We start from the raw sequence: 12,141 nt of genomic DNA, 5'->3' as shown, positions 1-12,141 counted from the left end.
CGCACAAGAAAAGAAAGAATGAGAAAGTTTGGATGAGTGTCAAAGTGCCAATAACTAATACTGTTAGAAAAGATAAGACTTCACTTTAGATTTGAAAGTCTCCAGTGATGGTATGATTCTTAAATTCAACGGCAAATTATTCCAGAGAGAAGGTGCTGAGGCAGAGAAAGCTCGCCCACCATATGCTACACATGTCTTGGGACTCTTTGGGAGTCTTAAGTAGCAGCTGGTGTGATGATCTTAGGATACGAGCTGGTGTATGACATATCACGTTATAAACGCCAAAGTACATAGTTCTGCGCTTCTCACGTAACGATATATTTTCTTATGCAATAAGGTGTACGAATATACACGTATAAAGTAGTCTGCTGGGCAAACCCTTCACTCGAGTTAAGGGTCTGAATGTGCAGCCTACTCATGCCTTGTGTACTGAATGCTGTCTCGCTCAGGCAAGTTTTGTATGTGCTAGTCTTTGCGTGGAGGCACACTTATTGATCAAAGTTCCAATCAGGGTCTGTGCCTGCAGACTACGTATAAAGTAGGAATAGAAGTATATCCACATCTCCGGTAGATAGTATATTTATTATCCCACATTAAAGGGGGTAAAACAGAAAATAGATCCTTGGGTGAGAAACAAACGCAGCTATCGCTACAAATATTTTTTCCACGACATTTTTTTTACGGAAATAGTTGACTTATTTGCATTTTTAGGGCTACATTTTCTGCTTTCGCATATGCACTTGCAATTCTGAGTTGGAATGTGTTTTGCAGCAGATATTTCCGTTAACAACGACTTTCGGTGGGGAGTGAAGTGGCGGTGCACTCGAGCTTTGAATTGGCAGAATGTTTTCCACTATTTCTTTTAGGTGAAGTCACAGCTTGAAGATTAGTGGTTATCGGCGTCTATTTGGATTCGTCGCTGAGGCGTGCGAGGAGAAAGAGAGAGAAAGTGATATTTATGTGTGTGGTTTACATTTGAAAGAAAAAACAAACACGTTAGTTCATTAAACCTTATATGACTACCCCACCCCTACTACTACCCCCTCCTCTTAATTGCCAACGCCCCCATCCCTCTCTCTCTCGTTTTGACACTCAGGGCCGTACGCAGCGGGTCTATAGGAAGGGGGGGGGGAGTTGCCTGCAGATATTTTGAAAACGTACATCCTCATCATCATCACCACCATCATCATCACCATCATCACCATCATCATCATCACCATCATCATACTCATCATCATCATCATGATCATTATTATCATTTGCATATTCATCATCACCATCATCACTATCATCATCACCATCATCATCATCATCATCATCGTTGTCGTTATTATTATTTTCATATTCATCACCACCATCATCATCATCGTCATCATCATCGTTATCATTATTATTATTTTCATATTCATCACCACCACCACCACCATCATCATCATCATCATCATCATCAACATCAATCACCACCATCACCTTTGTTCTTGTTTACGTTTTTATCGCTACCGTAGTCGTTATCGTAGTGTTTACAGTTTGCGAACATTTTTTTGCCCTAATAATTCGACAGTATGCATCATTGGAACAGCAACACGTTTTCGCAGTTGAACCTGATCACCATTTTTCGTTCATTGCCCGTCGTAATTCACCTGACCGCGTCCCATTATTTCACCAGACCGATTACCCATACTTCACCTCGCCGACGACCCTTGAGCGAATGATGAGAGAACGATGATAATGCACCACCACCAGGGTGATGATGATCCCAGACGGTATTACCATAGATCATCAAGGATTTCACAAATGAACAAGTGTGAATATGCGTTGCCATGGAAACATGAAAATTGATTGGGCTCCAGACCATCTCCGTCCACAGTCTCCCAAATCAGACCCTTGTCGCCTGGTTATCACGGTTCATTGTTGATAAAATGCTCCCCAGGGAGTGGAGAAAATGAGCCCCTAGGCATTTTTTTGCAACCCAGACTCCTCAGACTAGGATACTGTTTTGCATGTAGGCCTAATATGCATGTATGGTTAATGGCAGCGCTTGTATGGTAATTCATTACCCAGTCATCTGGTTCGTTAAAAGAACAATGTATGAACATTCTCCACACCATGGGGAGCTAATAATGTTTTTAATCGCTGCCACAAACCATACATACGAGCTAGACGTCGGTCGCGTCGCCGATGGACGTAATGCTATTTTTTTTTAATACCGATCGGTTGAAATCCGATTTGTTGAAGGGGAAGTTCACTTTGACGAATCATATTACAAAAAATGTAAACAGTGAAATGAATAAACACATAAACCAACGAGCCAGCACGCTTCCCACTCCCTTAAAATACGGAGGAGAACGATAGAAAAAGCGTGCATGGGTGTTGGTCATTTCAGTATAGAGAAAATTATCAAAATCTCATTACCAGTGGCGGATCTACTGGGGGGGGGGGGTGTTAAGGGGTTTACCCCCCTTGGGCTGACAAGTTAATAAAAGTAAAGACCTACATTTAGGAGCCAACCCCTTTTTTTGTGGGTTTTTTATTGGGGGGGGGGGGGCTTGTCAAATTTCTCGGTACCAACATTACCTTCATTTTGCAGTGAAACCTGTTTTTTGTTTTGGCTTGTAAAATTTCTCGGTCAAATCCCCCTCTTGGAAAAAGAGATAAATCTGCGCCTGATATTGAGCATTGGTGTGCCACTGATATTAATTTGGAATATTATATACATGTGTTGCGTAACAAATAAAGACATACTTCGACGTATGTATTATCGCATGGAGAGAAACGTGCAAGCGTAACAAAATTGAATATGGTCGTGTGATTCGTCTGGTTTTATGCTTATACCGCCGCCCCATGCCAACACAATCTATTGCACGTTTCATGTACATACCTAACGTCAGATAACAAATGATTTCTTAAACAATTTTCCGTTTTTTTTTTTTTTTTTTTTTTTTTTTTTTTGGGGGGGGGGGGTGGGGTGGTTTTTGGTAGTTTCCAAGTTACATTTATTCTTATCGCTTGACCACTGACTGGATCCACAATGCTAATAAATTTGTACCAGGGCTAGGAATATTGGCCCTTACTTGTGCAAAAAAAGTTGCCTCTAGCCTATACAGAGCCCTAAAATCGATATTTGACTCACGTGCTTCGTTCGCTCGTATTTTAATGATTCACGACGCGTATTTCAACTTCTACTTCCCTTAAAATTTTAGCCCTCTATGCCACAAAGAAAAATATTATATGTGAGATCAAAAAAAAAAATAGAACTAAACAAAAACAAATTAAGGCGAAAATTGCGATTTCAGAATTTGGGGGTAGGGGAGACCGGGGTTAGTTGGATATTTTTTCACAAAAATGGTTGTAAAATCCCAATATATTTTATTCGAGAAACAATCAATATATCAGCTTGAAGCATATATCTCAGGGCTTCAAATGTACCCCATAAAATGTTTAACTCTATTATGGTTACTGAAAAAATCCACCTTGAACAAGACTATCGCAAACGTTCCAACTTACCCCCATATCGGGGTAAGTTGGAACATGGTATGGGGTAAGTTGGAACACTGCATGGTCAATAAAGAATTATACTAAAACTACTTAAAACTGTAATATTACATGGTTTTAGCCTATTTGCTTTATCTTATTCAAGTTCAAAATATTAAAGTGTGGATTCGTTGAACTTTATGTAAGAATTATACTAAAACTACTTAAAACTGTAATATTACATGGTTTAGCCTATTTGCTTTATCTTATTCAAGTTCAAAATATTAAAGTGTGGATACGTTGAACTTTATGTAAGAATTATACTAAAACTACTTAAAACTGTAATATTACATGGTTTTAGCCTATTTGCTTTATCTTATTCAAGTTCAAAATATTAAAGTGTGGATTCGTTGAACTTTATGTTTTCTATTATACAGCCACTCACGCAAGCAGACTGTGTAGTAGAATTCCTCATATTTGGGTGCGTTTGAGTTTACATGCAATTAAGTGTACTATCAGCAATTTCATGTACTTCTGCATCAAATTTATAAGACAAAAATTGATTGTTTTTATTTTTTTCATAATTAATTTTGCAAATAAGCATATAAAATTTTCCAGAATTTTTTTTTTGGTATGTTTTTGCCTTTAACTATATTTATTAAGCTAGTAGAATTTTTGGTGAGAGTATCAATTTTCACATTTATAACAAATATCCACCAAAAAATGCAAAAAATATAATTTCTTATGTATTTTTTGTTTTTTCAAACTTTGTTTTTTCCGATGGACTTTTTCAGGAGTCTTTTGCGATCATAAATAGCATAAAATGAATCTATTTGAACCAGCAAAAGTAAAAAATAATCATACATTTATGACATTTGGTTGAAAAACACAATTTGCATTGACCTTGTACATGGAATCACCTTTTTGAACAATTTTGGGTCCGAACATGCACATACAATTTATTGCGTAATTTTGAAACCGCGCATACAGGCATCACAAATTTGGTCTGAAATGATGTGCAAGACTTGAAAGTAAAAAATCAGCTAGCAGTGTAATAAAAAAAATTCGTGCGACGGCGTAGTGACAAAATTTCTTGAGGGGGGCTCAAATTGACCCCCCCCTTTTGATAAGGGTTAACATTGCATTAGGTGCCTACAATAGGCCTTAAATGCACACTCAGACCTAACTGATAAACAAAACAAGCATGGTATACAATACATGTTCAGAAGAGTGTGAAATACTTTTTTTTTTCTCATATCCAATATTTTCATTCATAATTATGTTTGGGGTAAGTTGGAACATGTTCCAACTAGCCCCTTCAATTTTGTTCCAACTAACCCCGGAGGCTCATTTGACGTTTATAAGCTTACAGCACATAAAAGGGACTTCACCATGGCATATTAATAACCTCATTTTGTAGCTTGGTATAAGTGTCTATTATACCCCTAAACTGGCCACCTTGATCTGTAAACATCTCTGAGATAATCAAACATTTCTGAACGAGAAAAAATTTACTCAGAAGGTAAAAAAACAAAAATTTGTTTCTAACTTCACCAGGCTTGTTGCACATGTGTTGTCTGTAATATGGTGGATGGCCGTTGATAATGACAATAACTTGAGGGCAGTATTGCAGAAATTTATTTAAAGACGTTAAAGAAAATTACAATGTTTCAACTTACCCCATGTTCCAACTAACCCCGGTCTCCCCTATAGTTTGAAGTTTCCTTTTCCTACTTTAATATGTCTTTTGGTGATTTTGTTCAACAAATGTTGCCCTTGGCCTTCCTGATATAGCAACACGTTTATATGCAACCTGGATTAACCAGTTTAAGGAATGCCTTTGTCAAGTTCACCAGACATTATAGTGCAGACTATTAAAGTGACTCATTCAGTTAAAAAAAAAAGAGGTTTGTCCCTTATATAAATGACTTTGGCATTTATGAGTTGACAGAAATAATTGATTAACACGAGACGTATCCCGCTCAAAATGTCAAGCATTGCGGTCAGGAAGACGATCGCATCCGCTTACTGCTCCATTTTCTCCTGACAACCCCATGCAATTTCAATTAAGGGGCTGCCTTTATCAATCTCTTGCAAATTGTTTCAATCAAGGTGAGTTTTATCGACCGATTATTTGAATTATTTATTCTATTTAAAGGTAAAAGAAAGAAGTTGTAGCAAACAATTCACCGTACGAGAAAGTCTTCAAAATCAAGGTTAATTGCCACAATATTACCTGGTACATTGAACAAAAAAGTTATCTTTGTGAAATCATGAAATTTTATCTGAAAACCGATAATTGGGGCGCCGTGGTCTAGTGGTTCTGACTCTCGCCTTTCAAACAGAGGGTCGTGGATTCGAATCCTAGCCATGGCGTGTTTTCCTTCAGCTAGAAATTTATCCACACTGTGCTGCACTCGACCCAGGTGAGGTAAATGGGTACCGACAGGAAGTAATTCCTCAAAAAGCTGTGCGCACCAGAATCGGTAGACTAGCTTAGCCGGGGTAATATAAGAGCGCCTTGAGCACCTAGCAAGGTTGATACGTGCGCTATACAAATCCTACATCATTATTCTGATGATCACTAACTCAAAAAGGCATATGTGGGACAGTGTATTATATATTACTCACCCGACATTTTATGAAATTTCCAGCTTATTTTGCTCATTCTCAGCAATTACGCTTTTTTTTCAAGAGTCACATATTTTCTATTGATACATGCAAACACTTGGGTGGCCATTTTATTGGATTCCGTTCGACCTGATTCTGAGTTCGTTACCAGAACTGGTATTCATCTTTAAGTTGTTGTTGTTGGGGGGGGGGGGGGGGGGGGACGTGATATTAATAAACCATCAACCATTATCATAGAAGTACCTGAAAACCCCAATATGGCCCTCTTTTAACGTGGTTAATGCGGCCGCTATTCACGAATAAGAATAGAAAACCATAAGGGGTGGCAAAATTATTTTGGGATACCAACTTCCGACAGTTGTAAAGAGTCGCTAACCATGCTTACTCATAGACTGTGAGAACGTGGTTATGATTAAGAACATATTAAGGAGAGTTCGAAAATAAGGTGGAATATATACCCCTTCCCCATTATAATAACAGATATATTATTGCCCCGGTCTTCGACTTTTTGCTTTTATAATGTGTTCACTTCTTCTACTCCCCGGGGAGATTAATGTAACCAAAATGACATAATTTTTCGTTCAGACGTTCAGAAATCTTGCAAAGAGTTGCGATTGATCCGATCTATCGTAACTATGGAAAGCCAGCAAAGTCAACATATAAAATGCATGTTTGTTCAAAAATATTTCCAGATATGAATGTATATCCATAATTTCATTATTTCTGGACAATTTGGTGTGTTCTCCTTTGTTTACAAAGGACATTTTGCAAATTTCCTGTATAGAAAAAATATGACACTGATGGATTTCCATAGAGTTACGATTGATTGGATCAATCGTAACTCTTTGTAAGACGGGGCCCTGGATAGAATGTCAGTATGATAAAATAAGATATTTTTTTGTTTCCTTCCTTTGTTTTTCCTGCCGAGGTGGATGCATGAGTAACATATCCCAGATATGCCCATGCACCTGTATAGGTTTTAGTAAACAAAAGTTTTGTCCAGAAGAAAAAACACACGCAGTGCAAACATTGGCGGCGGAAGGCAAAAAGTTTAGGGGGGGGGGGGTCCACCTGAAATTTTGGGATGGAAACAGGTAAAGATTTGACAAGCAAAAAAAAAAAATTATCAACCAAAATTTTAGGGTGGACAACAACAAATTTAGGGGGGGGGGGGGACGCAGGAAAAAAAATTGACAAAAAAGAAAAGAAAAAAAAGAAGAAGTTATCAACTTAAAATTTAGGGGGGGGGGGCCGTCCCCCCACCTCAAATTTAGGGGGGCAGGTCCCCCCCGTCCCCCCGCTTCCGCCGCCTATGAGTGCAAAACGCAAAAGGGTTTCAAGGCCATCTTGGGAAATAAACATTCTACGACTGATTAGGGTTATTCATTATAATGATTTCTTCTTCCATCCCTTTGATTCTATGTTAAGTGATACAGAGGACATGGGATAGCCAATAAATCAAGATTCAATTTAAAAACTAATTACGGCAATAGATATTCAATTTTCTGCTATAAGAAAAGAGTGGCATTTACTATATTGAATCTCGAGACCACTCACGCAAGTGGGTGCCTCATAAATATCCCTGAGAATTGAATATGATATTAGGACATTTATCACCAAATTAACTTCCGTCTGGAGGTTGGGAAGAAAAGGCTTTTTAAAAAATATTTACCTTTTTTTCAATATTCAATTATTGTATTTATTCATTTATTTTATTATTTTTCATTTTTATTTTTTTTATTTATAGATTTGTTTTTTTATTATTTATTTATTTCATTTTTTTGGGGAGGGGTAAATGGCAATATAAACAGGCATTTACGCATATTCGCACAGTATAACAAATATAGAAATGCAATTAGTGATGAACAAAGCCAGCATATTTACATTTTTTTTCCGGGGAGGGCATTTCACAATTAGGGAAAAACAATGATCGCGATACGCTATGTAATTTTGTGTGTAAGAGCAACAATTTAATGCAATGAAAAAAAAAGAAAGTATAATAATATCATGATTGACAAATCCGTACTTGAAATCATTTGTTGAAATTTCATTTTTTTAAAGAAATGGAATAGGCCTACTCCTTAGGGGGGGGGAGGGAGTATTTATCATATTTGAAATAAAAGAGAGTTACACGTTCTTCTGAGACGTGTAAATGATTATTGAGAATAATGATATCCTTGACTCAGACTAACCAACCGGAAATAATCGAACGAGGGAATAAATTTGAAGCGAAAGAGACGAAAGCAATAATTGAAGCAAAATGGGAATAAAGACCATGGAATGAATGGTTATTCCCCTGCGCTTTAAAGTAATTGTCGTTGATGGTCCTACTTCATCAACGATGCGAAAATATACAAGACGGGAATGCAATTACTTTCTAATAATTTCAGTTTCAAATCAATAAGCAGACAGGCGGAGATGTTTCAGCTAGAATTATGCCATGTATGCACATGAGAAATTAGTTTTACATTCGGCAATTCATGGGCCTATGCATCTCTCATATTACATGTACGTACATTATTGTTTGATGTAATGCAAAGTTTGATTCTGGCAATTTGTGAAGGTGGAATTGGCATTCTTTGTATCTCCTCCCTGTCGTGCTTGTTCTGTAGAGACGAGAGAGTTGGGAAAAATTGAGAGTTAGGAGAGAGAGAGAGAGAGGGAGGGAGGGGGGAGGGGGGTCGGAGAGAGAGAGAGAGGAGGGAGAGAAAGGGGGTATATGAGTGAGAGGGGAGGGGAATGTACATAAAACGGAAATCGATGAAAAGTGCTACTTAAAATTATGTAAGATTTCATTTCGCGCTTCGCGCTCGTATTATTCATGTTGACCTTATCCTGTTTGTAATAAAGCTAAACAGCTTTCATCTCATCGAGAAACCAGTCGGGTAGAGTACGGATGCCCCCACCCACCATGGGCAAATGCTGGATTTACCCAATGGATGCTTTTTAACACATTTCGACAATTTCAGAGGTGTACGTAGCGCCAGGGTAGACCACTAAGTGAGTTTTGCAACTGACGTTTTCCATTTTTCCCAAACCGCTCGCAGGCTACGTTCGCTTGCGGAAAAGGATATAGCGTACACGTATATTTGTGCGCTTCAAACGATACTCTATTCCCCCGTTCCTGTCCCTTTTATTTTTGACCAATGACCTGGCGAAATTTCTAGTAAGGCATGTATGGGGGAGGGGGGGGGGGGGGGGGAGTGGAACGCGGTACCTAACATGATAATGCTTTGAAGTTCAATGGCAATTACTGAATAGCCACAAGTGGCGAGAATCGACGAGCAGCTCTTTATCAGGAAATAGGAAACGATCGTGTTACGATCAGAACTTCAGAAGGTGACATGAATTCGAGACGGACGATGAACTTGCGTATAAGGTTGTTTAAAGTGTTAGAAGGAAAGTTCTACACCAATGGGACTTGCGTGTATCTCCATCTTCGGATGGTCCTCATGGGAGGGGCGGTGGGGACAACCAAGTTTGTTGTCCAAACCGTTCATTCGAGAGAAATGGTCTATAAATTATGCAGCCTAACATCCCTCCCGGTGAATTGTGTAAGGGAGACCCCTCTCATTCTGAAATAGAAACAGCAAATTTAATTATGCTGGTCCTGGGTGATAACCCACCTGTTGATGTGAGTTTTAATCAGGGCTGGGCCTGGGGCACAATAGGGACAGCCCATGCACCCCCCTCATTTGAGAGGTGTTTATAATAGGATGGAATATGATAAAATACAATGGAATATCGTAAATAGAAAAGGAATAGAAAAGAATAGAATAGAAAAAGGTAGGATATATAGAATAAGCATGGATAAAATAGAAGAGAATATGATAGACAAAAAATCAAACAACCAGCTCGCAGGCTGAAAAACCCAATTTTACAATAATAATCAGAAGAAATATTATGACTATACAGTCGTTTAACAAATATTATTTGTCAAATTCATTGAAAACATGTACTGTGACATTGGTAAAATGCAAGCTACTAACAGAAAGATTAAATGAATAATTCATCGGTTTTCAGTATGATCTGATATGGAAATTCCTGCGCTGCCGAGAAGTGATGCATTTTAAGATTGCTCGGAAAGTTAATTCGGTTTCATTGTTTTACACTTACAGTATTCCCGGTGGAATTTTGAATTGACTTGCATCTGTATGAGAGCAGACATGGAACTCCAGTTGTTGGAAAATAAAACAATCTGACCACGCCATTCTTGCGTTGCCAGTTTAGAGACGCATTTAACGATTGATTGTTTAGGCTCGATTGAGAATTGATGTTTACTAGCAGGTTAATGGCCTAATTATTGAACACTTAGACTACAGGTACCTCATTCAAGAATTTTGAAGATAAATTAATTTACGAAGCTCAAATAACGAAGAAAAACAGTCTTTGCGAACCCATATTATTAAGTATTCCTTGTGGGTTAGAGCTGTTCGTAAGTTAAGAGCGACTTTAAGAACGACTGGTGAACCTTTCTTACGCGCTAAAAAAATCACCAATGAACATCTTATGGTGAATATCATTTACCACAAGAAAGGATTACCAGTTATTCTTATTGTCACTTTTAACTTATACGAACAGCATTATGAAATGGTCCCCTTATGAAGAAGTATATTTCAGACAGAACTATGGGGCTGATCCAGAAATACCAGAAGGGACCCACTTTTTCCGCACACAAAAACAACAACAACAACAGTAATAATGATACAAATGATAAAATAATTTACTAAGCTCAAATAACGAAGAGAAATAGTCTTTGCGAACAGATATTGTTAAGTATTCCCGGTGGGTTAGAGCTGTTCTTATTTTAAGAGCGTTACGCACTAAAAATCACCAATGAACATTTTATGGTGAATATCATTTACAACAAGAAAGGATGACCAGTTATTCCTATTTTCACTCTTAACTTATACGAACAGCATTATGAATTATGAAGAAGTATATTTCAGACAGAACTATGGGGCTGATCAAGAAATACCAGAAGGGACCCACTTTTTCGCACACAAAAACAACAACAACAATAATAATGATAATAATGAAAATAATTATAACTAGATTTTAATTCGTCATGCGGACGAATTAGGTGGTCTGTCGTAGAAAGATAAATACTAGTATATAAACATGCACAATTATTTAAACAAATGAGTAGATATAAGATTGAAAGATAAATAGACAGTCAGATAGACATACATATTTAAACAGATACACATAAGAAAGATAGATAAACATACATAATAATTGAAACATATAAATATATATTAGATTGAAATATAAATGGATCGATAGACAGACAAATTTAAACAGATAGATATACGATAGATAGATAGATAGATAGAACATGGATAGATAGAAAATAGATAGATAAAAAGACAGACAGACAGACATACAGATAGAGAGATAGATAGAAAAAAGATATATAGAGAGATAGATAGATAAATATATTACGTAGGTAGATAGATAGATATATAGATATAGATAGTCAGATAGATAGATAGACAGATATATAGATAGATAGATAGAGATAGAGAGACAGACAGACAGATATATTGATATAGAAAGATAGACATATTCAAACAGATAGATATATATTAGAGAAATAGATAGATCTGATAGATAGCCAGACAGACATACATATAAAAAGATAGATAGATAGACATAGACAGGCAGATAGATGGATAGATATATAGATAGAAAGACATATTTAAACAGATAGATATATATATTAGAGAGAGAGAGAGAGAGAGAGAGAGATAGATATATAGATAGACATACTGTACTATGTAGGTAGATAGACGGACAGACATATGGATAGATAGATAGAGTGAGAGAGAGAGAGAGAGAGAGAGAGAGAGAGAGAGAGAGAGAGAGAGAGAGACATATTCAAACAGATATATATATATTAGACAGAGAGATAGATATATAGATAAGTCATGTAGGTAGATAGAAAGTCAGACAGATAGATAGATAGATTTATAACATAGACAGCGGATATATAGACGGATATGATTAGATAGATATAATATGAAAAAAAGTAATTAT

The sequence above is a fragment of the Lytechinus pictus genome, unplaced genomic scaffold, assembly GCF_037042905.1.
Source record: "Lytechinus pictus isolate F3 Inbred unplaced genomic scaffold, Lp3.0 scaffold_20, whole genome shotgun sequence".
Classification (NCBI taxonomy): Eukaryota; Metazoa; Echinodermata; class Echinoidea; order Temnopleuroida; family Toxopneustidae; genus Lytechinus; species Lytechinus pictus.
This window is presented reverse-complemented; position numbering follows the sequence as displayed.